This window comes from Odocoileus virginianus, chromosome 34 (assembly GCF_023699985.2).
Source record: "Odocoileus virginianus isolate 20LAN1187 ecotype Illinois chromosome 34, Ovbor_1.2, whole genome shotgun sequence".
In the NCBI taxonomy this organism is placed as follows: domain Eukaryota; kingdom Metazoa; phylum Chordata; class Mammalia; order Artiodactyla; family Cervidae; genus Odocoileus; species Odocoileus virginianus.
Genome location: NC_069707.1, coordinates 35,243,986 through 35,270,279, shown reverse-complemented (window position 1 = coordinate 35,270,279; position 26,294 = coordinate 35,243,986). Strand labels below are relative to the sequence as shown.

General features: G+C 38.2%; 1 protein-coding gene and 1 non-coding gene across 11 annotated transcripts in view; one reads left to right on the top strand and one right to left on the bottom strand.

Moving 5' to 3' along the window:
- The window catches only part of PTPRK (protein tyrosine phosphatase receptor type K), a 594,471-nt gene that overhangs the window by 294,604 nt on the left and 273,573 nt on the right, over nucleotides 1-26,294 (bottom strand). The gene's annotated exons all lie outside the window — the stretch shown is intronic.
- Nucleotides 20,006-20,113, top strand: LOC139033071 (U6 spliceosomal RNA). Its single transcript, XR_011485706.1, has one exon. It is a non-coding gene; the product is annotated as a U6 spliceosomal RNA (small nuclear RNA).

Genomic DNA, 26,294 nt, shown 5'->3' with positions numbered 1-26,294 from the left:
GCCACATGCTGTGTCAACATGAACCCACCCAGGAGCCCAGCCTGAGAACAGGATGCCAGGGCTCCGCTGTTCACACTGTCCCCACTCCATTCCATCAGCTGGAATACTGAGGGGGATTCTAATCAAAATGCTGCTGCTCTAGCAACATTCTTGGATTATTAGCTAAATAAGTGAAGTAAAGTCGAATTAAAGGAGGGGAGAAGGTGAAAGAACAAGAATGACGTTATCCTTTGGCAAACAATTGATGCAGAAGAAATACCGCATGTAAGGGGAAGCTGAACTCCAAGTAAGGAGCCTGGGCTCTAGCTGTTGGTCTGCTATCACTGGAACCCATGCCATTTATTTAACTGTGTCTTCACAGCCTCAGATGGGCAATGCTGGCCTTGTCCATATCGAAGTTTCTCGTAACTATTGAACAGTTTATGTGAAATGATAAAATTATATATATATATATATATATATATATATATATATATAAATGATTAAATGATATACAAAATGCCATGTAAGACAAGGTATTATGGATTCAAGAAATCTAACCCTAACTTGAATTTAACTTTCTTTCAATATAGCACAGTGTTAAACTGTACCATTCTTCTAGATTCCACATTTGCATTAATATATGGTCTTTGCTATTCTCTTTCTGACTTGGGTTTCCCAGGGTGACTCAGACAGTAAAGTATCTCCCTGCGATGCAGGAGACCCAGACTTGATCCCTGGGTTGGGAAGATCTCCTGGAGAAGGGAATGGCAACCCACTCCAGTATTCATGCCTCTAGAATCCTATAGTCAGAGAAGCCTGGTGAGCTACAGTCCATAGGATCGCAAGAGTTGAACATAACTGAGTGGCTAACACTTTCACTTTCCTTCTGACTTACTTCACCCTGTTTGATAGACTCCAGGTCCATCCACATCTCTATAAATGACCCAATTTCATTTATTTTTATGGCTGAGTAATATTATCTACAGGTAGCACATCTTTATCCACTGATCTGCTGATGGACATTCAGCTTCTCTCCACATGACAGGAAGAGAAACGCAGATGTAGGGAACATACACGTGGGCACAGGGGCAAGGAGATGGTTAACACACTGTCATGTATAAAACAGATAGCTAGAGGAAAGCTGCTCTATAGCCCAGGGAGCTCAGCCTGGTGCTCTGTGATGACCTGGAGAGGGGGGATGGGGAGGTAAGAGGAGAGGATATGTGTGTGCATACAGCTGAGTCAGTTCATTTTACAGCAGAAACCAACACAACACTGAAAAGCAGTTATACTCCAATTTTTTTAAAGTGTACGCTCCAAAGTGGGATACACATTTAGTTCATATTCTTTAAGTATTAACTTTACCTTATGGAAAAATATATGTAAAGTTACTCTAACTTCAACTGGTATACAATCTAAACCTACGTTTCTGTTCCTTTGAAACAAAACTGTGACTATCCACCTCAGGATTAAAGGGGTATTAAATGAGCTAACATGCCTGAACCATTTAGCAACAGCTCCTGGCACAGGGTCAGTGTTCTAGGTTAAGGGACACCACTGCCATGCAGGGAAAAAAACACCTGTAAAGGATAGATGTACTAAAATGATATTTCTTCTCATTCTATCCTCTCTTTTCAAAAAACTGAACTCCCTGCCATGTATATGGGAGAAAAAAAAAAAAAAACCCTTAGAATAAACTAGTATTGTATTCCCATAAACCTTCTCAAATATGTTTTCTGTGATTTGAATTTTTAAGCATTGATTATAGTTAATGTAAAGTTTAAAGTAAATTACCCACTCGCCTTTAAAGAATAAATGTACCAAAATCAAAACCTGAAGAAAGAGAAATAGGTTGATTTCTATATGTCCCTGACCAAATTTGGATAATGAATAAAACAGTCATTTTAAAAAATGTTAAGATGACCAAGGCTTCAGGTCTATCCGTATCAATGCTAGTAAACCATATACATCCACATCTCTGATGACAATGTGAGGCCTCAAAGTCAGAAGCTGTGCTTGACTCAACTTTATGTCCACAAAGCTTATTCACAGTATCTGGCACCTAGCAGACGTTCACAAATGCTAGCTGAGAAACAACAACAAATTATACACAGACGGCGGCTCACACAGTAAAGGACCCTCCTGCAATGCGGGAGACCTGGGTTGGGTCCCTGGGTTGGCAGGTAACCTGGAGAAGGGCACGGCAACCCACTTCAGTGCTCTTGCCAGGAGAATTCCATGGACGGGGGTTCTGGCAGACTACAGTCCATGGGGTCGCAAAGAGTCAGACATGACTGAGCGATAAACACAGCATATACATACATATAATGTATGAAATATATGAACAAAAAGTAAATATAATTGACTTCTCTTTCTCTCATGTGAAGCCTAAGCATTGGACTCTCAAGGATCCATTCCAGGCTACCTTCTCCATTTTTGCCATATATTTCACCCTGATAGGACAAAGGAAGATAAGCCTGCAAAAATGAAAGAGGAAATTGGGGAAGGGGAAAAAATAAAATGCGTAAAAATATAAGGGAAATGGTATCACAAAAGCCAATAAGACAATATTTGAAGGGGAGATGTCAGGACCAAATGCTGATCAAACACTAAGACAGAGATTAAAAATACCTTCATGTATATTTTACAACTAGAAGCTTGTACACTATGACCAACATGTTCCCACTTCACCCAAACACAGGACTCTGATGTCCACTATTCGAGTCTCTGTTTCTATCTTTCGTTTTTCAAGATTTCACATATAAATCATGTCTCACCAAAGAACACAAATATCCACTTACAAGATGAATAAACTCTGAGGATCTAATGTATAGAACGTTTGTTGTTCAGTCGCTCAGTCATGTCTGACTCTTTGCAACCCCATGGACTGCAGCACACCAGGCTTCCCTGTCCTTCACCATCTCCCGGAGCTTGCTCAAACTATTGTGCATGCAGTCGATCATGCCATACAACCATCTCTTCCTGTGTCATCCCCTTCTACTACTGCCTTCAATGGTTCCCAGCATCAGGGTCTTTTCTAATGAGTCAGCTCTTCCCTTCAGGTGGCCAAAGTATTGGAGTTTCAGCTTAAGCATTAATCCTTCCAACGAATATTCAGGGTTGATTTCATTCAGGACTGACTGGCTTGATCTGCTTGCAGTCCAAGGGACTCTCAAGAGTCTTCTCCAACACCATAGTTCAAAAACATCAATTCTTTGGCACTCAATCTTCTTTATGGTCCAACTCTTACATCCATACATGACCACTGGAAAAACCATAGCCTTGACTATATGGACATTTGTTGGCAAAGTAATGTCATTGCTTATTAATATGCTATTTAAGTTGGTCATAGCTTTTCTTCCAAGGAACAAGCAACTTTTAATTTCATGGTTGCAGTCACCATCTGCAGTGATTTTGGAGCCCAAGAAAATAAAGTCAGCTACTGTTTCCACTGTTTCCCCATCTATTTGCCATGAATTGATAGGACTAGATGCCATGATCTTAGTTTTCTGAATGTTGAGCTTTAAGCCAGCTTTTTCACTCTCCTCTTTCACTTTCATCAAGAGGATCTTTAGTTCCTCTTTGCTTTCTGCCATAAGGGTGGTGTCATCTGCATATCTAAGGTTATTGATATCTCCCCCAGCAGTCTTGATTCTAGCTTGTGCTTCATCCAGCCTGGCATTTCACATGATGTACTCTTCATATAAGTTAAATAAGCAGGGTGACAATATGCAATGCAGCCTCGATGTACTCCTTTCCCAATTTTGAACCAGTCCATTGTTCCATGTCTGGTTCTAATTGTTGCTTCTTGACCTGCATACAGGAGGCAGGTAAGGTATAGCATGATGATTATACTTAATGCTGCTGTACCACATATTTGAAAGTTGCTAAGAGAGTATATCTTAAACATTCCTACCACAAAAAAGAAATGGAAATTATGTGACATGCTAGTGTTAGCTAATACTGTAGAGGTAATCACTCTGCAATGCATCCTTGTATCAAGTCAAAACACTGTACCTCTTAAGCTTACATAATGTTACACGTCAATCATATCTCAATGAAACTGGAACAAAACCACTTCTTACAGGTAATGTTGAGATTAAGAGTGATCAAAGGAAGAACCATCTGTATGAAGTAACAGATATGGGACAAGGGAAACCTATTGGACAATGATGAACAGAGCAGGGGAGTGGAGATGTCTAAAATTCTCTTACAGGTAGTTTCCCTGAATTGCTGGAGAAATCTAATCAAGGATGGAAGAAGATGTGGGGTCAAGGGAAGTGTTCAACTTTTTATTATCATTTTTAGGACAGAAAACACTTAGCTATTTAGAAGTTGATGAGGATAATTCAACTTGATAGGGTAAGTCTGAGCATACATGAGAGAAATAACTGTTAGTATGAGATAGGATTGCACAGGATCCAAATTCCAGGTCACCAGAGGCACTCTACTTTATTTATAACATGAGGAAAGAAGGAGGGATGAAAAACAATACAAGTAAATCTGTAGAACTGGTAGATAGGGGAGTTTCTATTTCATGGCCTCGGTTTTCTCAGCTACAAGGGACGGACAGGAGAGTAGGAGGGTAGGAGGAGTGGTTGGAGATTTTTGAGAGAATCAAATGGAGCAGAATGGAGAGGAGAGGAGAAAGTGAATCGAAACAAAAAATGTGATAGGATCTCCAGGTGTATTGTGGGCCCATTTGAAGTTGGTGACTGAGAATTTCTACTGATCCTGATCTACCATGGAGCATGAAAATACCATGGTTCTACCATGGTTGTACTGAAAATAGAATTTGCTTGATCTTAAGCCCATAAAAAGTAGACAGAAAAAAAAAAAAAGAATCCAGGAGTTTATGGAAATAGAAAATGTGACAAAAAGATTATTAAAAAATCAAATTTTGATATAATAAACAAGTTGATGAATTAGCAAAAGACAGATGGTTTGATGGACAAGTCGCTCCCCATGAGGCTGATGGATGACCTTGGTAAAATTAATCAAGTAGAAAGAAATGAATTTATATTATGGTCAGAAAGTGAGATGCTTATATGACTTGTGAGATATTACAAGATGTGTTTAACAAGCAGCGAATTAAAACAAGGTTAAGTGCTTTTTACAGATGGGTAAAATATGGAAGGTGATTTTTATAGATGAAGAGATGAAGGAATTCCCAAGGGGCTTCCCTCAATGATCCTGAAGCCATCAGGACAATGGTGGGCCCTGGAAGTGAAGAAAGGAAGTCTGACACCAGTATTACAGTTCAGGATGGATAGAAGAAAGTGACTTCACTCAGGAGGTTGATGTCATGGTTGAGAGGAAAGAATTCAAAGGGACAACGGTATTTCCTACCCATTAACCTGATTCTAAGCTGCAGGATATTAGTATCTGCCCTTTAGAGACTGTTTGCAAAGACGTATCCTCAGTGCAGGCTTCCAATGTGGCTCAGTGGGTAAAGAACACATCGGCAACGTGGGAGATGCACAAGACGTGGGTTTGATCCCTGGGTCTGGGAGATCCCCTGGAGGAGGGCATGGCAACCCACTCCAGTGTTCTTGCCTAGAGAACCCCATGGACAGACGAGTCTGGTGGGCTACAGTCCACAGGGTCGCAAAGAGATGGACACAACTGAAGCGACTGAGCACACACACATCCTAAGTGTAGAGCTACAACACAGCATGATTATTATAACATAATTAATTGTCTAAATAAATTTTCAAGGTTTATCTTCACTACTAAAACATAAGCTCATTGAGGGCAGTGACTTGGTTATTCCCCACAGCATCAGTGAAACACAAGAATCCTGCTGAAAATTGGGACCTAGAAAGAGTTCTAACATGTTACAGAAAACAACCATGTATTAGATTATTCTAGTTAATAAGTTTTGCCTTCAGGGGAATTATGGGGGTAAGGTATTTAATTCAGTTTTACCTAACTCATAAAATTTTGTTGACATAATAAAATGATTCTCCCTTGAGAAAGTTCCAGATAATTTTCCCAAGCTAATTTAGAAACCATGAAAACATAATTACTTCCCTTGAATAGTTAAATAATGCTGTGAGGAATAAATTTCTGCTTACAGGCCCCAGAAGATCTTATACTGAATAAACCAAATAACTATGTGGAAACTTCAAAATATAGAATCCAGTTTCTTTTCAAATGTAAAAATATTCCATTTCTGTTCATACTTAAAAACTAACATGCATGTAACTGGCAGGTGATAACAGAAGTCCAGCGTACAATGGGCAGTCGCTGTCACCCACAACAGCTCTATTCACAGGCACTGTCAGGTTGGGCTTCTACTCTCCAAATAAAGTTTTGTTGAAAGTATCATAGAATAGGAGTGTCACCCTGTTAGACCCCTGCAGGCCAGGCTGGCGTGCCTATTGAGTCATGTAATAGTTGGTTTCTAAGAGTCTAACATGTGAGAATGTCTTTAGTAAAGGCCTGGAGGCTTTCTGAAACGAATGCATTCTTAACAGTCCTTACATTGGTTGCTTACTTGTTTATGTAATGCCTGAAAAAGATAATACCTGCAACTGCAAAAGATCTAGATAAAATATCTAAGCAAAAGATATACAGGTATATTCTCTGGCTTTAAAGCTGCTTGAGAGAGTAATTAGAGGATTCTAACAATAATGCCTAGAGAAGGCAATGGCACCCCACTCCAGTACTCTTGCCTGGAAAATCCCATGGATGTAGAAGCCTGGTAGGCTGCAGTCCATGGGGTCACAAAGAGTCGGACATGACTGAGCGGCTTCACTCTTACTTTTTACTTTCATACATTAGAAAAAGAAATGGCAACCCACTCCAGTGTTCTTGCCTGGAGAATCCCAGGGATGGCAGAGCCTGGCGGGCTGCCGTCTAAGGGGTTGCACAGAGTTGGACATGACTGAAGCGATTTAGCAGCAGCAGCAACAATAATGCCTACTAAATATGGAAGGTACTTAGAGATATGTTGTTGTTTATTCGCTAAGTCATGTTCAATTCTTTTGCGATTGATTCTTCATCTAAGACCCTTTCACATTTCATATTTTAGGTATCCTTATAGCACCTTCATGACTTAAAGGTATACAAAAACTCAAAATCAGTCATTTTCCTTAAGATGTCCTGATATTAAATATGGCCTGCTTCTCAGTCTTGTCAAGACTGAACATTAGGAATTCATTTTCTAAAGAGAGTAATGAGGGTTCCAGAGATTCTAAAGCCTACACTATTACCTGAATAAATGCAGGGCTTTTGTATAGCTACAAGGACAAACATGCAACAGACACACACTCACACACACACACACTCACACTCACCCATGTAAACGTGCATGCACATAACCCTACCTAACCACACACAATTATAACAATATAATAGTGACTTAAGTATATTTTTGAAAGCAAATTCTGTGTATAGTGTAGCCAAGTATTCTTGAATAAAATGTCAATGTTACCAAAAAAACCCTGGGATTTAAATTGCCTAAGTAATGAGAGGAACTGCAACATTATCTAACATGGAAGACAACAGTAGGTATAATAAGACTGCACTTGCGCCAAAAAAACAACAACATCCATCCAAATGCAACCCTTTCCAGGGTGGTATTGTATTTGCCTGATAAAGAACAGAACATCCATCAAAGTACATGCCAGTGTCCAAGCAATAGTAAAACTCCAGGACCACAGATCAAAAAGAGAAAATAAAACCTAAAAGATTTCACTCCACAGAAGACTCTATAAAATAAAAGGCCAAAGGCTGTCTGAGAAGTCTCCACACTAAAATGAATATGCAAGCAAAGTATATTCCTATGCTTCAAATTAGCCCAAGGAGTTGGCTTATCGCTAATGTAATCACCAAAAGTATCTCAAAGATCTAAGTAAAGGACCTAATTTTTAGAGCTCAAGCCAGAATGTTTAAGCTCATAATAATAGTCCATTAGTTATTTCAATTAATTATCACTCCTTAAACGTATACTTGTAAGAAACTGTCGCAGGTCTTTTTAATTGGAATGATATTGATGTAGATTCATACACATAAAAAAATGCATGATCCAGACAAACTTCATCTCTGAAAATAGATAAACTTAAAACTTGAATCAAGAATAAATAATATTTACAAAATAAATGCAAGGGGAATTTTTGTGTTAGCTGCATGTTCTCTATATTATTAAGATGCATTTGGGGAGGAGGAAGGCGTATATTGCTTTCTCAATAAGGTTTTTTTGTTGTTGTTGTTGGGTTTTTTTTGTTTTGTTTTGTTTTGTTTTTTCCCATTTATTTTTATTAGTTGGAGGCTAATTACTTTACAATATTGTAGTGGTTTTTGTCATACACTGACATGAATCAGCCATGGATTTACATGTATTCCCCATCCCGGTCCCCCCTCCCACCTCCCTCTCCACCCGATCCCTCTGGGTCTTCCCAGTGCACCAGGTCCAAGCACTTGTCTCATGCATCCAGCCTGGGCTGGTGATCTGTTTCACCCTAGATAATATACATGTTTCGATGCTGTTCTCTTGAAACATCCCACCCTCGCCTTCTCCCACAGAGTCCACAAGTCTGTTCTGTACATCTGTGTCTCTTTTTCTGTTTTGCATATAGGGTTAGCATTACCATCTTTCTAAATTCCATATATATGTGTTAGTATACTGTAATGGTCTTTATCTTTCTGGCTTACTTCACTCTGTATAATGGGCTCCAGTTTCATCCATCTCATTAGAACTGATTCAAATGAATTCTTTTTAATGGCTGAGTAATATTCCATGGTGTATATGTACCACAGCTTCCTTATCCATTCATCTGCTGCTCAATAAGGTTTTGATATGTCTCTTATGAAAATGAAAACACACACACCACAGAGATAAGGGCACACTAGTGTCGGGCAGAGCCTGAACTCAGAGTCACGGACCTCAACTCAAATCCTGTGCTGACCTCATGGGGTCACTGTGAGGATTCAAAGAGATTCTATGTATTTACGAGATTCTCCATAAATATTCACCCTTTCCTCCCTTTCCTGTCATGCTCCAAGGACTGATTCAATACAGGCACTGTTTTAAGACCCCAGCCTTTGAGAAACCAGGCGACAGGTAAACTTCAAGTGGCATGGATGCTGCAAACCATGAGGTAACTCTAAACTCTAAACCACAGCTACACACCCACTACCTTACCCATTCCCAATCTCTAATGCAAAAAAAAAAAAAAAAGTTTTGAAGAATACTACACCAACATCACTAAGCTACCCTTACCTAAAACCCTTTTCATCTCAATTTGGGGTCTACTATGGTAAAGCCGACTGAGACTAGAAACCACAGTATAATGTGTCCAACTCCCTTCATTCTTTAGAATCCCCAGTTCTAAGATAAGCAGACAGACTTGGCATAATATTATAATATGTCTTTAAATATGTATTCAGAAATAAATTGAAATAGGACCCACTTGTTCATGGCACAGCCTGCCTAATTTATGTTAGAGTAAGAATTTAGCAAAAGAGAAAAAGTCAAAAAAGCGATGAGGAAAATTAAACAAAGTTAAATGAAATAATCCATGATCTAAAAATGCCATTCATCACATTTTTAATCCTATGGGTCTGTCCTTAAATACATAAGCAAGCAACTTACATCATAGAAGATTTAGTATAAAATGAAAGTGGAGAAGCAAAGGGCAGCAAATTCATCAGCAAAATGTCATCTCTGTATCTTTACTATCATAGCTCCACCATCTGGGTTATATTTTATGGTTAGTTGTCGGAGCCAAAAATAAAAGATGACTGGTTAAGGTTGCTATTTCTATCAACATGACACTGAATTACAGTACTATTTTTCCTTGCTTCTAGAGATGTGCCATTTGTCTTCTTACAATCCACAGGCAGAACCTTTTAAATTTTAGCACCAACAGTCCAATCTCACACATAGCAGATCACTTCACTTGCACAACTATATCTGAAAAAAAAAAAATGCTTTCAAACTAACACAGAGCGTCTGTTTCTCACCAAACTTCACTGACTCTCAAGAACTCTCATCTATACTCATGGAACTCAATTAAATAAAATGAGCAGAGCAACCTATGTGCACTATCACATTAAAAAAATACATACAAAATTAACATACGAAATCTGTCAATGTTATGAACTTACATGAAAGGGAAAAGCAAGCTTTAAGTGAACCAAGTAATTAAATGCCATTCCACAGGTAGTGTAACAGATCAGTCTACATCAAGGCAAAGTTCAACTGGATGCTAAATTTGAGCCCTCACCTCACAGACGCAAACATATTAATAAGTAATTATTTTGTTAAGACCACATGTAAAAAGAGAACTCTTTATTTTCATCATATTGGCTTAAGAATTAAGTAATTTCAAAGGTACCATTTCCTCTTGAAAAAATAGGTTCAGATCAGGGTAGAGAGAGATTTTTATACAATTAGTGTAACTAATCTGTGTACTTAGTTCAATGCAGGGATAAATAACTCCATGAATTTTTTCCCATTTTATTTTACATTTAAATGGGCAACAACAGTGATATCTTTGACTCCAAAGATTAAAGAGTATGGATATACCTAGTTATTATATAATTTAAGATATTAGTGGAAAACTTTAGAAGAAATCCTAGCACCACAATAAAGCTAGATATCTCAGCACTGCTGAAAAATAGGTGCACACACACCAGTGTGCACACACATTCAATTAGTTATTTGCAGAATATCAACTAACATACTCAGTGACATAGTTAATAAAAATCATGTCATACATCAGGGAAGGACACTGTCATACCTTAAGAATCTTTCTTGATAAAACTGTAAGACAAAAAGTTGTTATCTAGAATATTCAGAGGTCTGAAGTTAACAAGAACTGAAATCTGAAATCTCGGTCAAAAAGAAGGAAAATGGACATCCTTTTCTATATAATAAAATCAACATTATTTTTGAAGAACACTCATAACCCCTCTGGGTATCTGGCAATCAATAAAAAATGGGTTATCTGAGGCACAGAATTTTAGAAATTACAAAACTGATGAGAAAGAAATCCTTGGAACTCTATGTACAATTACAAAAGCCTAAAACTATATAAAAATGTGATTGATTCATAAACCATTTTTGTTACCTACAGCAGACAAAAAGAATGGAATAAAATTGGGCTTCAAAGATAGACAGTGAGAGATAAGCTCTATCTTTACTGAGAACAGGGAATGAAAAAGGAGGAAGAGCCTTAATTTACTGGCAGGATTTGGTTATAGGTAAGGGAATGTGACAGACACGATAATGACAAAGTATGTTCTTTAATGAACAGCATAAACAATAGAAAACAACTAGAGTGATTTAGGTGACTTGAGTCACCTAAATTTGAGTCACTCAAATGAATCTAAAGTAGATTAGAAATTGCTGAAAAGCAAAGGCCTTTTCCAGAGATCTCAGAAAATATTTAACCTACTGAAACTTTGCACTGGTTGTGCATAATGACATTAATACATCAGCAAATCATATTGAAGATTGAAAAAATACCTTAGAAAGACCAAGTCAACAATTCACATGTGGTTCTTGCACCAGAAGCATCAACAACATCTGCAGACCTGATAGAAATGCAAAACTCTCAAGCACGAAGTTTCTTCAGGTGATACTGATGCAGGATAAAATCTGAGAACCACTCATCTAAACTGATCTACCTTGGTTTAGAGATAAAGAAACAGCTAGAAGTCTTTGTCTTGGTCCTACAATTACTAATGGAAGAGTTCATTCTAAGAACTAGTCCTCTTGCTTCAGCATTGGTCTCTTTGCATGGAAAATCAATTCATGGTTAGATTCATAACTTTTCTTTTTTTCAGACAACCCACTACACTTAAAACATATGAATGCTATGTGAACGGAATCACCTTGTTGTGCATCTGAAACATGGTAAGTCAACTATACTTCAAATATATATATATTAAGAAAAATACTAATTTTTTTAAGTTTAAACAACTGGCTACTCATTTATGCATCCAAAAGTGTAATGCATAATATTTGACAGTCGCTAGAAAGAAAGAAGTACCTAATTTTTAATCCCTGTCCTCAAAAGAGTCACAATGTGGCAGAAGAGATGGACATGTTAAGAAATAAATGTAGGGGATTCCATGGTGGCTCCGTGGTAAAGAATCTGACTGCCAAAAGAGGATGTGGGTTAGATCCCGGATTCGGGAAGATCCCACACGCCACGGAGCAACTTAAACCCATGCACCAAAACTATTGAGCCTGTGCTCTAGGCCCATGGGCCACAGCTACTGAAGCCTGCGCGCCCCAGGGCCCGCGCTCAGCACCAAGAGAATCTGCTGCCACGAGAAGCCTGAGCGCCACAGCCGGAGAGTGCGCAGCCCCCGCCCACCGCAGGTGGAGAAAAGCGCTCACAGCAACGAAAACAGCGCAGCCAGAAATAAATGATGAGAATTTCAAAAAGAAACGTGGCATTGTCAGAAAGAACAGCGGAGTTAGAGATCGAAGAGTTCAGAGGAGGGAGAGAATTCCTCCACCTGGAGGAAGAGCAAGAGGCTTCAGAAAAAGTGATCTCCGAGAGATTCTGTGGTCAGGGAATCATCGGCATTCCCCGAGCCCTCGGTGAGCACACACCACGCATGCCAGCCACGGGGGCTGTAAACACGGACAAGACGCAGCGCCGCAGCTTCGAGGGGGAAAAGATCTATGACTTATGCAGAGCAACGACGTACAACAAGGGGAAGATTGATGAACTGTTTTCTATCTGGGAAAGCAATGATTCAAACAGGAAATGATTTCAGGGTAGTTTTAAACGTAAGATGAAGAGGAAACAAAGGATCAGTGTAACAAGGTTCACTTGCAAAAACAGGAAAAGAGGAACTTCCTGATCTACAGCCTAAGAAATCTATAGAACTTTTAGGGATACTTAGGAAGAAGAGGTCGCCACCTGGCTCTGCTGGTCAAGAATTCACCCGGAATGCGGGCGACCCCTGGGTCGGGAAGATCCCCTGGAGAAGGAATAGGCAACCCACTCCAGTGTTCCTGGGCTCCCCTGCTGGCTCAGATGGTAAAGTATCTACCTGCAATGCGGGAGACCTGGGTTCAGTCCTCCACTTGGGAAGATGCCCTGCAGGAGGGCATGGCAACCCACTCCAGTACTCTTGCCTGGAGAATCCCATGGACAGAGAAGCCTGGCGGGCTACAGTCCAAGGGGTCCAAAAGAGTCAGATATGACTGCGCGACTAAGCGCAGCACACAGGAAGAAGAGAAGGGTTCCCCAGGTGGCTCAGAAATAAAGAATCCACCTACCATGGCAGGAGACAGGAGTTCAATCCCTGGGTCAGGGAGATTCCCTGGAGAGGAGAATCCTATTGAGAGAGGAGCCTCTTACAGGGCTACAGTCCAGGCATCGCAGAGTCGGACATGACTGGGCACACACCCAGGAAGATGAGAACAAGGAGATGAGGCTGGAAAATAGGAGGCCGTGACCTTATCTTGCAGAGACATTTATGCCAGAAGCAGGAGTTTGCCCTTTAGCCTGACAGTATCATGCCTTTGAAGAGTTTTACAAATGAGATGATGTGACTGATCTGCACCTAAAAAAGGACACTGGTAGCAACCACCAGAATGAAGGCTGGGAATCATCAGAAAGAACATCGAATTATGATCGTCAGACTCAAAAATCAGAGGTCTGATTTTCAAATAGGCCTAAAATTTACTAGTGATAAGCCTTATAGAAAAAATGTCAGATGGTATTTTTTTTTAATTGAGAAATCAATTAGGACCACTAAAAATTACTTAAGTATGATATTTGGAAGAGATACATTGGGGGGAATTTATAGGAAATAAAATCATTTGCTTCTTACTTAAACTATAGATACATTCATTAAAAAAAACAAGTTTACTTATATCTATACTATTTGTACCTATTTTCTTCTTTAAAAAGATAAAGGAAACCTCTTAAAATTTCTATAAGACCACTACATAAAGTTAAATTAAGCAAGGTAATAATTAAAGCTTTCATATGATTCTGTTTAAAAGATCAAAATATTTTACACATACAATGATACCACAGAGTTAATCATGCATGGTTTAATTGGTTAATAGATTAATGAGGTCTTGATTTCATATTTTCTTTCACCTCTTCTTGAAGTACCCATGCTAATACAAGAGCTAATTGCTCAGAGAAATCCAAGGAGATGGGAAAAAGAAAGTAAAGGAGATAACTATGGAATTAAACTACTGATTTCCATGTTTATGCCCTTTTTAGCATAGCATATGCATTTGAACATTATATAACCATCTACTGAACACATAAAGTGTACAAAAGTTGAACAACGTAAAAAACGCTGGTACTTTCATAAAAAAATACTAATACGGAAGAAAGACAATAAATGAACATATAGTCTGGTGACAACGTGCTGAGGAGGCACATAGAAAAAGAGGAAGACATAGATCAGGGGAATCTCTGAGAAGGTAAAATCACGACTGTAATTTCATAGAAAAAAGTTTTAAAGTATACAGACCCAACCAGCGGCAGTTACCTTGAGGGAGGGGTCGGGTGGAGAGTTTTACTTTTTACTTTTTTAACTTTTGGTATTTGAATTTTTAGAATTTATCAATGTTTTACTGATGTAACTTAGAAACTCTTTCTTAGGCCAAAGATTACATTATTCTCTGAACTACATTTTTCATGACACTGGTTTCCTCAAAAATATATTTTAAAATCCATTTTTTAAAAAAGAGATTGGATTTTATTCTAAATGTAGTAGAACAGGCTTAGCAGAGGAAAGACATAATCTGAAATATGATCTAAAGAAACTGGTGGTAACAAATGTGAGGAGAAGTGGTTTGTGAGAGAAAGAGCCAGAAGCAGAAGCATTAAGGGGATCACTGCAGTTACTCAAGGAAAGGGTGACGATGGTCTTAACTATGGGGATGGCCGAGGAATGGAAAAAATGGCCCTTATCTTTGCCACCCTCAATGTCCCTAGCACAGCAAGTGGCATGAAGTATGCCTTCCATACACAGATTTTCAGGTAAGAAAAATAGAAATGAGAGACTTAGGGAGGCCAGCCAGTAGGGGGGTTGTAATGTATCACTTCTCTAATTTGGATTAGAGAGAGAGGAATATTTTCCTTGGAAATACTTGTGTAACATCCATTTCTGAAAGCAGCTGAGTAATCTCCTAAGCAATTAAAGATTTATATAACCACAATTTTAAAAATCACCAACTCGATGAACATGAGTTTGAGCAAGCTCTGGGAGTTGGTGATGGACAGGGAAGCCTGGCGTGCTGCAGTCCATGGGGTTGCACAGTCAGACACGACTGAACAACTGAACTGAACTGAATTTTTAAAATACATTCTGAACACAATTCTTTCTCATTCAACTCCACTATTAAAGTATGCTGTCGCTTGTACACACTGCCGTATTTAAAACGGATAACTGACAAGAATCTACTATACATCACGAGGAACTCAGCTCAGTCCTCCCTAACAGGATAACTGGAAAAAGAATTTGAAAAAGAATAGATACATGTATCACTGAATCACTTTATTGTACACCTGAAATGAGCACAGCATTGTTAGTCAATTATACTCAAATATAAAAAAGTTGAAAAAAAAAATAAAGTATGCTGTCACAGAAATTTCAAATAAATTAGAAGATATTACCAAAAAAAAAAAAAGAATGTCTTAACAAGTACTCTAAAGACCCTTAAGAAACATTCCTTTAACAACTTAACATTTAATCGTGTAGTTCCTGGGAAACTACAGGGGAAAATTTTAAATTTTAAAAGTTCTGGGGAAAAATTTTAAACAAAGAAATTACAAAACTGATTTGCATTCTCTTAGCTTTTCCACTTCTCTCTTTAGTTACAGGCTGAGAGATCTAATCAGGTTTCATCCAGAGCCTGTTTAGCCATAATTTCTTTTTTACCTGACTTGATCTGTCACTCGATCCAGCTCTGAACTTCATTTTCTACTTCACCTGTATAAATATAAGTTCTATCTTATCTTCACTTTTTCACTCTATATCAAACCCAATGCTTAAAATTAGAAATTGAAAACAAAACCTCAATTTCTGTTCCAACATATTAGATGATGCACTGTTTTATATCCTGTTGCTCATATGATCAAAGATATAAAGGGAGAAATCAATATTCACAAAAACTTTTCAATGGGTTGTATGGATTTGAAATTTGAAGATAATGTTTCTAAAGGAGAAAAGTAATGTTACAAATAATAAGTAACAGTCAGTTTTACAAGCTAGCCCTTAAATGAGTTTACTCCATTATATAGGTCAAACACCATGCTGGTTTTTGTTATTGTTGTTCAGTTGCCAAGTCATGTCAGACTCTGCGACCCTATGAACCACAGCATACCAGGCTTCCCTGTCCTTCAGGACTTTGCTCAAGTTCACGTTCACTGAGTCAGTGATGCCATCCAACCATCTCATCTTCTGTCACCCCCTTCTCCTCCTGCCTTTATCATAGGCATATTAATATAGATTCTTATAAGATACATTTTATCTTGATTTTTGAATTAACAAAATGTTTATAATACAATCTAGCCACATGTCTACAGCTATTAAAGGATGGGTACTATAAAGGGAGATTCAGAGTCTAGAGCAATACCCTCCGACAGAGCTCTGTTCCACATGGAAACTTTTATCTATTCATCCTACATGGTGGCCCAGCAACATGTGGGCATTCAGCACTTGAAATGTGTGACTGAGAAAATGTATTTTTCTTTTTTAAACAAAGAAGTATTTGTTTTAAGTTTTACCTTCCAGTTTTACTGAGATATAAGTGACATACAGTACTGTGCAAGTTTAAGGTATAAGGCATAATGACTCAAATAAATCATGAAATGATTACCACAGTAAGTTTGCTGAACATCCATCATTCCTTAAAGATAAAGAAAAAAATATTTTTTCCTTGTGATGACAAACTCTTAGGATTTACTCTCTTAATAGCTTTTATATATTACATATAACAGTGATAAGTCATTTATCATAGTTTACATTGCATCCCTAGTACTTATTTACCTTGTTACTAGAAGTTTGTACCTTGGGACCACCTTCATTCAATTTCCCTTCCCCACCCCACCCCCCACCTCTAGTAATCACAAATATGATCCCTTTTTCTACGAGATTATTTTTTTGAAGTACAATTGACCCACAGCACCATGTTAGTTCCCGAAGCATAACAAAGTGATTCAATATTTCTATACATTACAAAGTGATCACCAAGGTAAATCCAGTTACCATCTGTCACCATACAAAAATATTACATTCTCATTAACTCTGTTTCCTACCCTGTATATTTCATCCCCATGACTCATTTATTTCATAAGTTTGTACCCCTTAGTCTTCCTCACCTATTTCTGTCATCCCTCCAACCCCTTCTGACAGCTACTTTTATGTTCTCTGTATCAATGACTGTATTTATTTTTTATTGCATTTGTTCATTTATTTTGCTTTTCAGAGTCTATATGTAAGTGAACATGGCATTTGTCTACGTATGACTGATTACACTGAGCATAATGTTCTTTAGGGCCACGCAAGCTGTCACAAACGGCAAGCTATCTTTCTTTTTTATGGCCAAGTAACACTTCATTGTGCATCTACGTCATAGTTCCTTCACCCATTCATCCATCAATGGGCACTTAGGCTGCCATTTAGCTTGGATTAAATTTAAATAATTACATCTACCTAGTCACTATCTCATTGGACAGCAGAGCTCTGAAATATGCATTAATTTCACTATCATATTAATGATAGTGAAATCAAAAGTAAAAAAAGATACAAATGGATTGTCATAGTAAATTTTCATAGAAAAGCAATACAAATTCCATAAGAATCAGGAATGTAGGCTCTACTCTTAAGGAAAGTGTTGAGTTGGGCCCTTACATGGTGGGCTAATTATTTCATGGCACTAACAATCAAGAGTAATATGATTAAACCTAGACTCCCACACCAGTAGTTACTCAGCCCTAAATGACAAAACCAGTCAAGGTGCTTTATCTGGATCATGTTGTCCTATGTGGTTTGCTATCAGAGTCAAAGATTACTTTCCAGGTTCAGATTCCAATTTTATGAAGACAAACTAAGGAGCAAGGGCAAAAGTTACACTACCGTGTAAAATTGTTGATGCACCAATTTTATGTCCAGTTTCCATGCTTTCCCCCAGGTGCATGTGAGACAAACTCAAGATTAAATTTTTGAAACCAAGTAAGTTCATGCAGTGAAAATGTATTATAAATTATATTCCCTTTAAAAGGGATTTAATCTTAAGGGAATCAGATTTAGAGTCTAAGTCTTAAGTTAAAATACAGATATCAATCATCAATATCAGCATCTTAACAATCCTAAATTTTTGAACCCTACTTTATAGCAGTGAATACTTTGAGAAACATTGACTATCCATGTACAAGGAGAATACTAACTTCCCAAGGAAAAGAAATGACAGTGTTTGAGTTTTCTTTTAAAAAGATAAAACTATCCCTGCTTATCGGCTATGAGGGTGGTGTGCCAGAGAAGAAGAGAGAGAAACAGATACTTTACCCCAAATCATCCAAACTTCCAGTTGCTTTAGATAATCAGTTTAAGAGCAGGATCTATGATAGGGATATCCACATTTTACTTTTATTAGTTTGCATGTCAATATGAAACATCAACAAAAAAAGTCTATTTTGTGAAATAATGAAAAAATACAAAATACTTTGGCTCATTTAGCCTTTTTACAATAGGAGATCAACTGGTACTTCTTTGTTTTGCATGAAGTTCTAACTGTCCTAAGCCAAAGGCAAAAAAATGTCCTAAAGTAAGTGGCATTCTAGATAATTCATAAACAATTACAGCCTATTATCCTTCAGGGTTTGCTAGCAGTGGTTGGTCCAGCTTTTTAAGCTGATCTCACAAGGGAAGGTAATGCACTATTGTCCATCATGGGCGCTCCTACCTCTGTGAGGGAGGTGAAGCGGGGGCATACTCCGTGGGAACTTTTCCAAGGCCAAACAGAAGGTTCTAAAAGAATCACTCATCAGTACTGGGAGCACCTGCTAGAATGCAAATGGCTCCCAGGGTGGGGGGCAGGGGATGCTTTATGAAGAAGCTGTCAGAAGAATTTGGCAAAAATCACCTAAGAATGAAGAGGAGACTGTTAGTGGAGAGAGAGTCACTGGTGGTAATAGAAGGGACCAGAAAGACCCATAATGGTGACCCCAGTAGTATGTTGGTAAATTTTCCACAACTTACTGGGAAAGCAGGAAAGATGACAGATTCTGGTTTCTGACACGTATTATTTCAGTGGTGAAAATACTCCCACAATGACCAATCTCAAGCTACAAAGGCTGTTACTGAATGCAGAGTGGGAAGAGACACGCAGTAGCATATTATCATATATATAGTATTTTGCACCATAAAAAGATAAACATCAAGAGTACAGACAATAAAATGCGGCAAGTTAATTAGGATGTGATCAGTTTTAAGTATTTATTACTTTGTTTTTTAACATAATTCACTTATATAAACACAATTAGTATTGGTTACTTTAACAACAAGATCACAAGATTTCTGAATATTTAACAATCAGCTTGTGTGAGCCAGTACAAGGCAGTTCGTGCACAGCTATAAAAGAAACAAACTCAGAGGGAAATCAGGGGTTGCTCCTGATATCTAACATAGGTCCAATTAAGGAAGAAGACCTCTTCCTCCTTTGTGCCCACCTCCAACCAGGTACTGGCAAGAAGACAAAAGAAACAGCCAACCGTATACTGACTTCTCTCCTTTGAAAGCTCAACTGCAAGTCTAGGTGAGAATGAGTGGACGGAAGGCAAAATGAGAGCATGCACCCTTAAACTGGACTGACAGGGATGTTAATGACTGACAGTGATCACAAATTACGAAATCTGTCCAACATGGTGTTAAGAATCAGGGAAGAGTGTGTTAAAGTATAAATGAAAATAACGGTTGGTGGTTTCCTGAAACTTCTCTTCAAACTGGATGCAAACATGCTTAAGGTGGCACTATTTGGAATACCAAGCTAGTTATCCACTGCTAACAAGAAAACCAAGATTTAGTGCTCACTTGGGTAGCACACAAACTAAAACTGGAACAATATAGAAGCTGGCATGGCCCCTGCACAAGGATGACTGACATGAAAAGTCCTGAAGCATTCCATATTTTTCAGACATTTCTCCAAAGAAGACATACAGATGGCTAACAAACACATGAAAAACACTCAACATCACTCATTATTAGAGAAATGCAAATCAAAACCACAATGAGGTCATCTCACATTGGTCACAATGACTGCCATCAAGAAGTCTACAACAATAAACACTGGAGACAGTGTAAAGAAAAGAGAACCCTCTTATACGGTCGGTGGGAATGCAAACTAGAACATGGAGAACAGGGGGAGATTCCTTAAAAAACTGGAAATAGAACTGCCATACGACCCAGCAAGCCCACTGCTGGCCACACACTGAGGAAGCCAGAATTGAAAGAGACATGTGTACCTCAATGTTCATTTCAGCGCTGTTCACAGCAGCTAAGGCATGGAAGCAACCCAGATGTCCAATTCAGTTCAGTTCAGTTGCTCAGGCATATCTGACTCTTCGAGACCCCATGGACTGCAGCACGCCAGGCCTCCCCGTCCATAACCAAATCCCGGAGTTTACTCAACCTCATGTCCATTGAGTCGGTGATGCCATCCAACCATCTCATGCTCTGTCATCCCCTTCTCCTCCCACGTTCAATCCTTCCCAGCATCAGGGTCTTCTCCAATGAGTCAGTTCCTTGCATCAGGTGGCCAAAGTACTGGAGTTTCAGGCTCAACATCAGTCCTTCCAATGAATATTCAGGACTGATTTCCTTTAGGATGGACTGGCTGGATCTCCTTGCAGTCCAAGAGACTCTCAAGAGTCTTTTCCAACACCACAGTTCAAAAGCGTCAATTCTTCAGCGCTCAGCTTTCTTTATAGTCCAATTCTCGCATCCATACATGACTACTAGCAAAACCCATAGCCTTGCTATATGGACCTTTGTTGGCAAAGTAATGCCTTTGCTTTTTAATATGATGTCTAGGTTGGTCATAACTTGTCTTCTAAGGAGTAAGCATCTTTTAATTTTATGGCTGCAGTCACCATCTACAGTGATTCTGGAGCCAAAAATAATGAAGTCTGCCACTGTTTCCACTGTTTCCCCATCTATTTGCCATGAAGTGATGGAACCAGATGCCATGATCTAAGTTTTCTGAATGTTGAGCTTTAAGCCAAGTTTTTCACTCTCCTCTTTCATCAAGAGGCTCTTTAGTTCTTCTTTGCTTTCTGCCATAAGGGTAGTGTCATCTGCATATCTGAAGTTATTGATATTTCTCCTTTCAATCTTGATTCCAGCTTGTGCTTCATCCAGCTGAGCGTTTCTCATGATGTACTCTGCATAGAAGTTAAATAAGCAGGGTGACAATATACAGCTGTCCGTGACATACTCCTTTCCCGATTTGGAACCAGTCTGTTGTTCCATGTCCAGTTCTAACTGTTGCTTCCTGACCTGCATACAGGTTTCTCAAGAGGCAGGTCAGGTGGTCTGGTATTCCCATCTCTTGAAGAATTTCCCACAGTTTGTGGTGATCTACACAGTCAAAGGCTTTGGTGTAGTAAATAAAGCAGAAGTAGATGTTTTTCTGGAACTCTCTTGCTTTTTCGATAATCCAGTGGATGTTGGCAATTTGATCTCTGGTTCCTCTGCCTTTTCCAAAACCAGCTTGAACATCTGGAAGTTCACAGTTCATGTACTATTGAAGCCTGGCTTGGAGAATTTTGAGCATTACTTTACTAGCACATGAGATGAGTGCAATTGTGCAGTAGTCTGAGCATTCTTTGGCATTGTCTTTCTTTGGGATTGGAATGAAAACTGACCTTTTCCAGTGCTGTAGCCACTGTTGAGTTTTTTTGCTGGCATATTGAGTGCAGCACTTCACAGCATCATCTTTTAGGATTTGAGTTCCACTGGAATCCCATCACCTCCACTAGCTTTGTGTGTAGTGATGCTTCCTACGGCCTGCTTGACACTGCATTCTGGAATGGGAATGGAGGGAACACAGCTCCACCCATCAACGGAAAATTGGATTCAAGATTTACTGATCATGGCCCCACCCATCAGAACAAGACTCAGTTTCCCCCTCTATCAGTCTCTCCCATCAGGAAGCTTCCATAAGCTTCTTATCTTTCTCCAACAAAGGGCAGACAGACTGAAAACCACAATCACAGAAAACTAACCAATCTGATCACATGAACCACAGTCTTGTCTAACTCAATGAAACTATGAGCCATGCCATGTAGGGCCTCCCAAGACGTATGGGTCATGGTGGAGAGTTCTGACAAAATGTGGTCCGCTGGAGAAGTAAATGGCAAACCACTTCAGTATTCTTGCATTGAGAACCCCATGAACAGTATGAAAAGGCAAAAAGATAGGACACTGAAAGATGAACTCCCCAGGTCAGTAGGTGCCCAATATGCTACTGGAGATCAGTGGAGAAATAACTCCAGAAAGAATGAAGAGATGGAGTCAAGGCAAAAACGACACCCAGTTGTGGATGTGACTGGGGGGGTTTCAGGATGGGGAGACACATGTGCACCCAATGGCTGATTCATGTCGATGTCTGGCAAGAACCACCACAATATTATAAAGAAATTAGCCTCCAATTAAAATAAATAAAGTTAATTTTTTAAAAAGCCAAGATTAAAAAAATAACCTTTTCTTTATAGAAAAACAACCTGCTATTTTAAACAATGATGCCATATAAATGATGATATATGCTGTCCTGCTATTTCCATATGGGCATCTTTTCTCTACCACAGATTAACAGCAAACTTGAAGGGCTATAAAGTAAACTAAATTTGTAAGTCATCATTGTTAAGAACCATAAGGTTAGAGTACCTCAATGCATTCTTTTATTTGCTCCTCACAAAAGAGCTGCAAGGTAGGTACACAGTTATTAATAGTCATATCTTAAAGCTGAGAAAAATTAAATAATGTGCTCGCCTAACAGTCAAAACTTGAATACACTCAAAAGGTCTACACAGTTATATACAAGCTAAAGAACACTGGTTTCAGAAATCACCTTGTCTTTTTACCAACTTACTACTTGAAATGATAATATTGTCTCTTTGCTGTTTCAAGACTGTGATATATTTTCCTAGTGGTTTGGTTTTCAAAACAAATAAGACTTTATTCTCTTCCAAAAAAAAAGAAATCAGACCCAGGTTCTAATCCTGATTATACCACTGACAGGTGATATTGGGTCACTCTCTCTGGGTCATAATATTTTCTTCTATAAAATTAAATCATTGAACTGTAATATCTGTAACATCTCTCTGGAATTATGATTCTGTTTCACCAGGAGGGAAGGCAACATGTCTAGAAGACCAGGGTAGTGATTACACAACTAAGAATAAAATGATACTAAAGGGAAGAATTCAGGCAAGGCATACAGGGTGCAAGAAATAAAATAATCTTGTACTAAACCAGTCTCAACACCGAAGCTTTTATATGCTTCTGTCAAACAATGTTTCCAAGCATTTCCAAGTTTTTTTAACCAACAGGGCTTGCCTGTGGATTTAAAGTGCAAACATGAAATTAAAGTAGCATATGAAGGTATACAGAAGACTGTAATTGGGGGTGGGGGCAGAATTGCTAAGCAGTTCACCTGAAAATTAGATCTCACTCTGTTCTAGAGATTATCAAATATCAAAATGAAACATTTTATAATTTATTATGAGATTGGCTATTATGTTATTAATATTATAAAAGTACAGCTAATTAAATGATACTTTTGATATATAGGTTTTCAGGAACAAGCAGAAACAAAATATCCACAGATTAATGCATACCCAGAAAATAACAAATCAATATCAGTGATGAGTCTTTATAAAGTAAATGGTAAAAGGAAGAAAGTCTCTGATTCATCTACATGCCATAAATGCACCTTTGAACAGGCAAAACTGTGATGCATTTCTTAAACCAATTTATAAGAATGGAAGTTACTTAGGTCCGTTAATAAAATATGAATTATTTTATGTTCTCTCTCTCCCTTATTCTTCTATAAATGATTATTGCGCCAAAACCTATTAACTGCTGTATTATTTAAACTTATGCCTTTCAAAGGAGCAAAGATCTCTCCTTTATTTATATTTGTTTTTCACATTCATAATAAAAACATGTGGGCACATATATGTAAAATACACAAACCCAAGAAAGCCATGATTAGGTTTATAATTCAGCCTTGACCCACCCAAGCTGGGTCATGATTTTACTATGTGAGAATTCATGAACCTCTCATATGCCTTCTTCATTCTCTCAAACACAGAGCTGATTTGAAAGGGATCGCAGGGTAACATGTGAACTATTCTAACATGGAATAGGCATTCATTACATTCTTTACTTCTGATTAGAGTCCAGTTAAGAAAGGTCATGGCTTCAGTGAGGCTTCCCACAGCTCTCAGGAAAGACCTCCAATATGTTGACAAGAAACATTTACAATGACCTTTCAGGATTTCAGGAATCTCTTGATCGACTCATGTTATCCCCAGGGAAAGAACAATGCCTGGGTGTCTTTATTTTTGTCTCTATACAAAGCTGTTAACCACTACATCAGACCCACCTAACCGTCCAAAACACACAGTCCAACCAAAATTACGAACGTGATGGCAAACACGAGACAGAAAAACAAAGAACTACTATTCACTGAACACTTACTAGCCAGACAGTACCGTAGGCACTTCCGAACAAATCTGAGGTCTAGACACAATAAATAAGTTGTATAAAGAAACAGAAAGCAAGTGATTCAGCTGGGATTTTACTCTAACTGGATTTAATCCCAAAGTCCATGCTCATTAAAACTGTATAACCCTTCCTCCAACATATAGCTACTACCAACAAGTCACAAAACATCTTCCCCCAAAAAGTTTGTACTGAGCAGTTGACCAAACAACCCACAAGACTCCACAGTTAGTAGCAACAACATATAAAACTCCCTTGTCTATGGTCTTGGAACAATCTCTATGTACAGACTCTGAAACATTAAGTAAAATATTCACTTTCTAGCTTAAATATCCTAAGGATGGTGCAAACACACACACACAAGAGTGCACATCAAAGCTGTCAATAGCAACGGTATATAAGTTAAAATTTGAGATTTATGAAAATAGATCTGGTAAGTCTAACTAGAAAAGGCATAAATAAAAGAGCTGAAAAAGATCTATTTTCTCTACTAATAACTACTTGGGTTAATGGACCATTCTGATTTCCTTGTGATTATACGGAAATGTACAGTTCAGCTGACATACACACGGAACCGTCATAAAACTATCAGTATCATGTTTTAGCGCCTTAGAAAATTTCTATCATTCCTCTTTCAGTCTAATAGAGTAACAGGAAAACCGAGATAGGAGTGGCAGGGAAGACTGGAATGAAGTACTCAGTTGCTATGAAATAATCACTGTGTCAAAGGAATGGATACATTTGTTTGTGCCTTTCCAGTCTTAGCCCAGAGGTGTGTGATTATCTAATAATCATTGCTGTTCCCCAGAGAAACATGTTTTGCTTCATGCTACAATTTTTTTAAAATGAAAAATGTACTGCTAGAGGTGCCTATTAAATTGATGGTGATGACTTAAATTAACCCACATTTGTCACTAAATTTCAAGGGTCATCCATTATTGAACCCAAAAAGACATATTTCTTACATGATAGGAAGCATTAAACACAAACAAAGTGAGAGAACCATGGATTAAAGTTTATGTAAGATAGAGAACTATTAGAAATACTTGATTTCAGTCTTCCTGGGAATCAGGATCCATATACAGAAAGGCAAAGCATCAAAGACATTCAAAGAATAAAGCGGTTTGCTTGTGTTTGCCAACTGCATTACTGATAGAAACTATTGTTATTCTGTAATAATCACTATGCCCCAGTGAACAGTAAAATTGTTTTTAACAATTCATTTGTTTTACAATCTCCAAAACATAATGGCTCTAGTTAAATTACTGTAGTACAATAATATGATCATCTACCCCTTAAATCAGTCCTTTATATGGAGTCCTAAGTCCTCTTTAAATATAAATGTCATCTAAAGCAAAATATTTTCAATATGTTGAATCCATTCTTACTATTTCATTCTTTTGCTACCTATGTATTTTCTAAAGACAAAATAAGATAATTCAAATGTTTATTAATGACTCGACAAACAAAAGTAAAAGATTTAATGTACTTCCTTGAGAGATACTTTTCAGATTTCTTTCCTTACCTTGACAGCAAAGAGAGAACTGTATGTTAACATTCCTGAGGGAAATAGTCATTAGTATTTT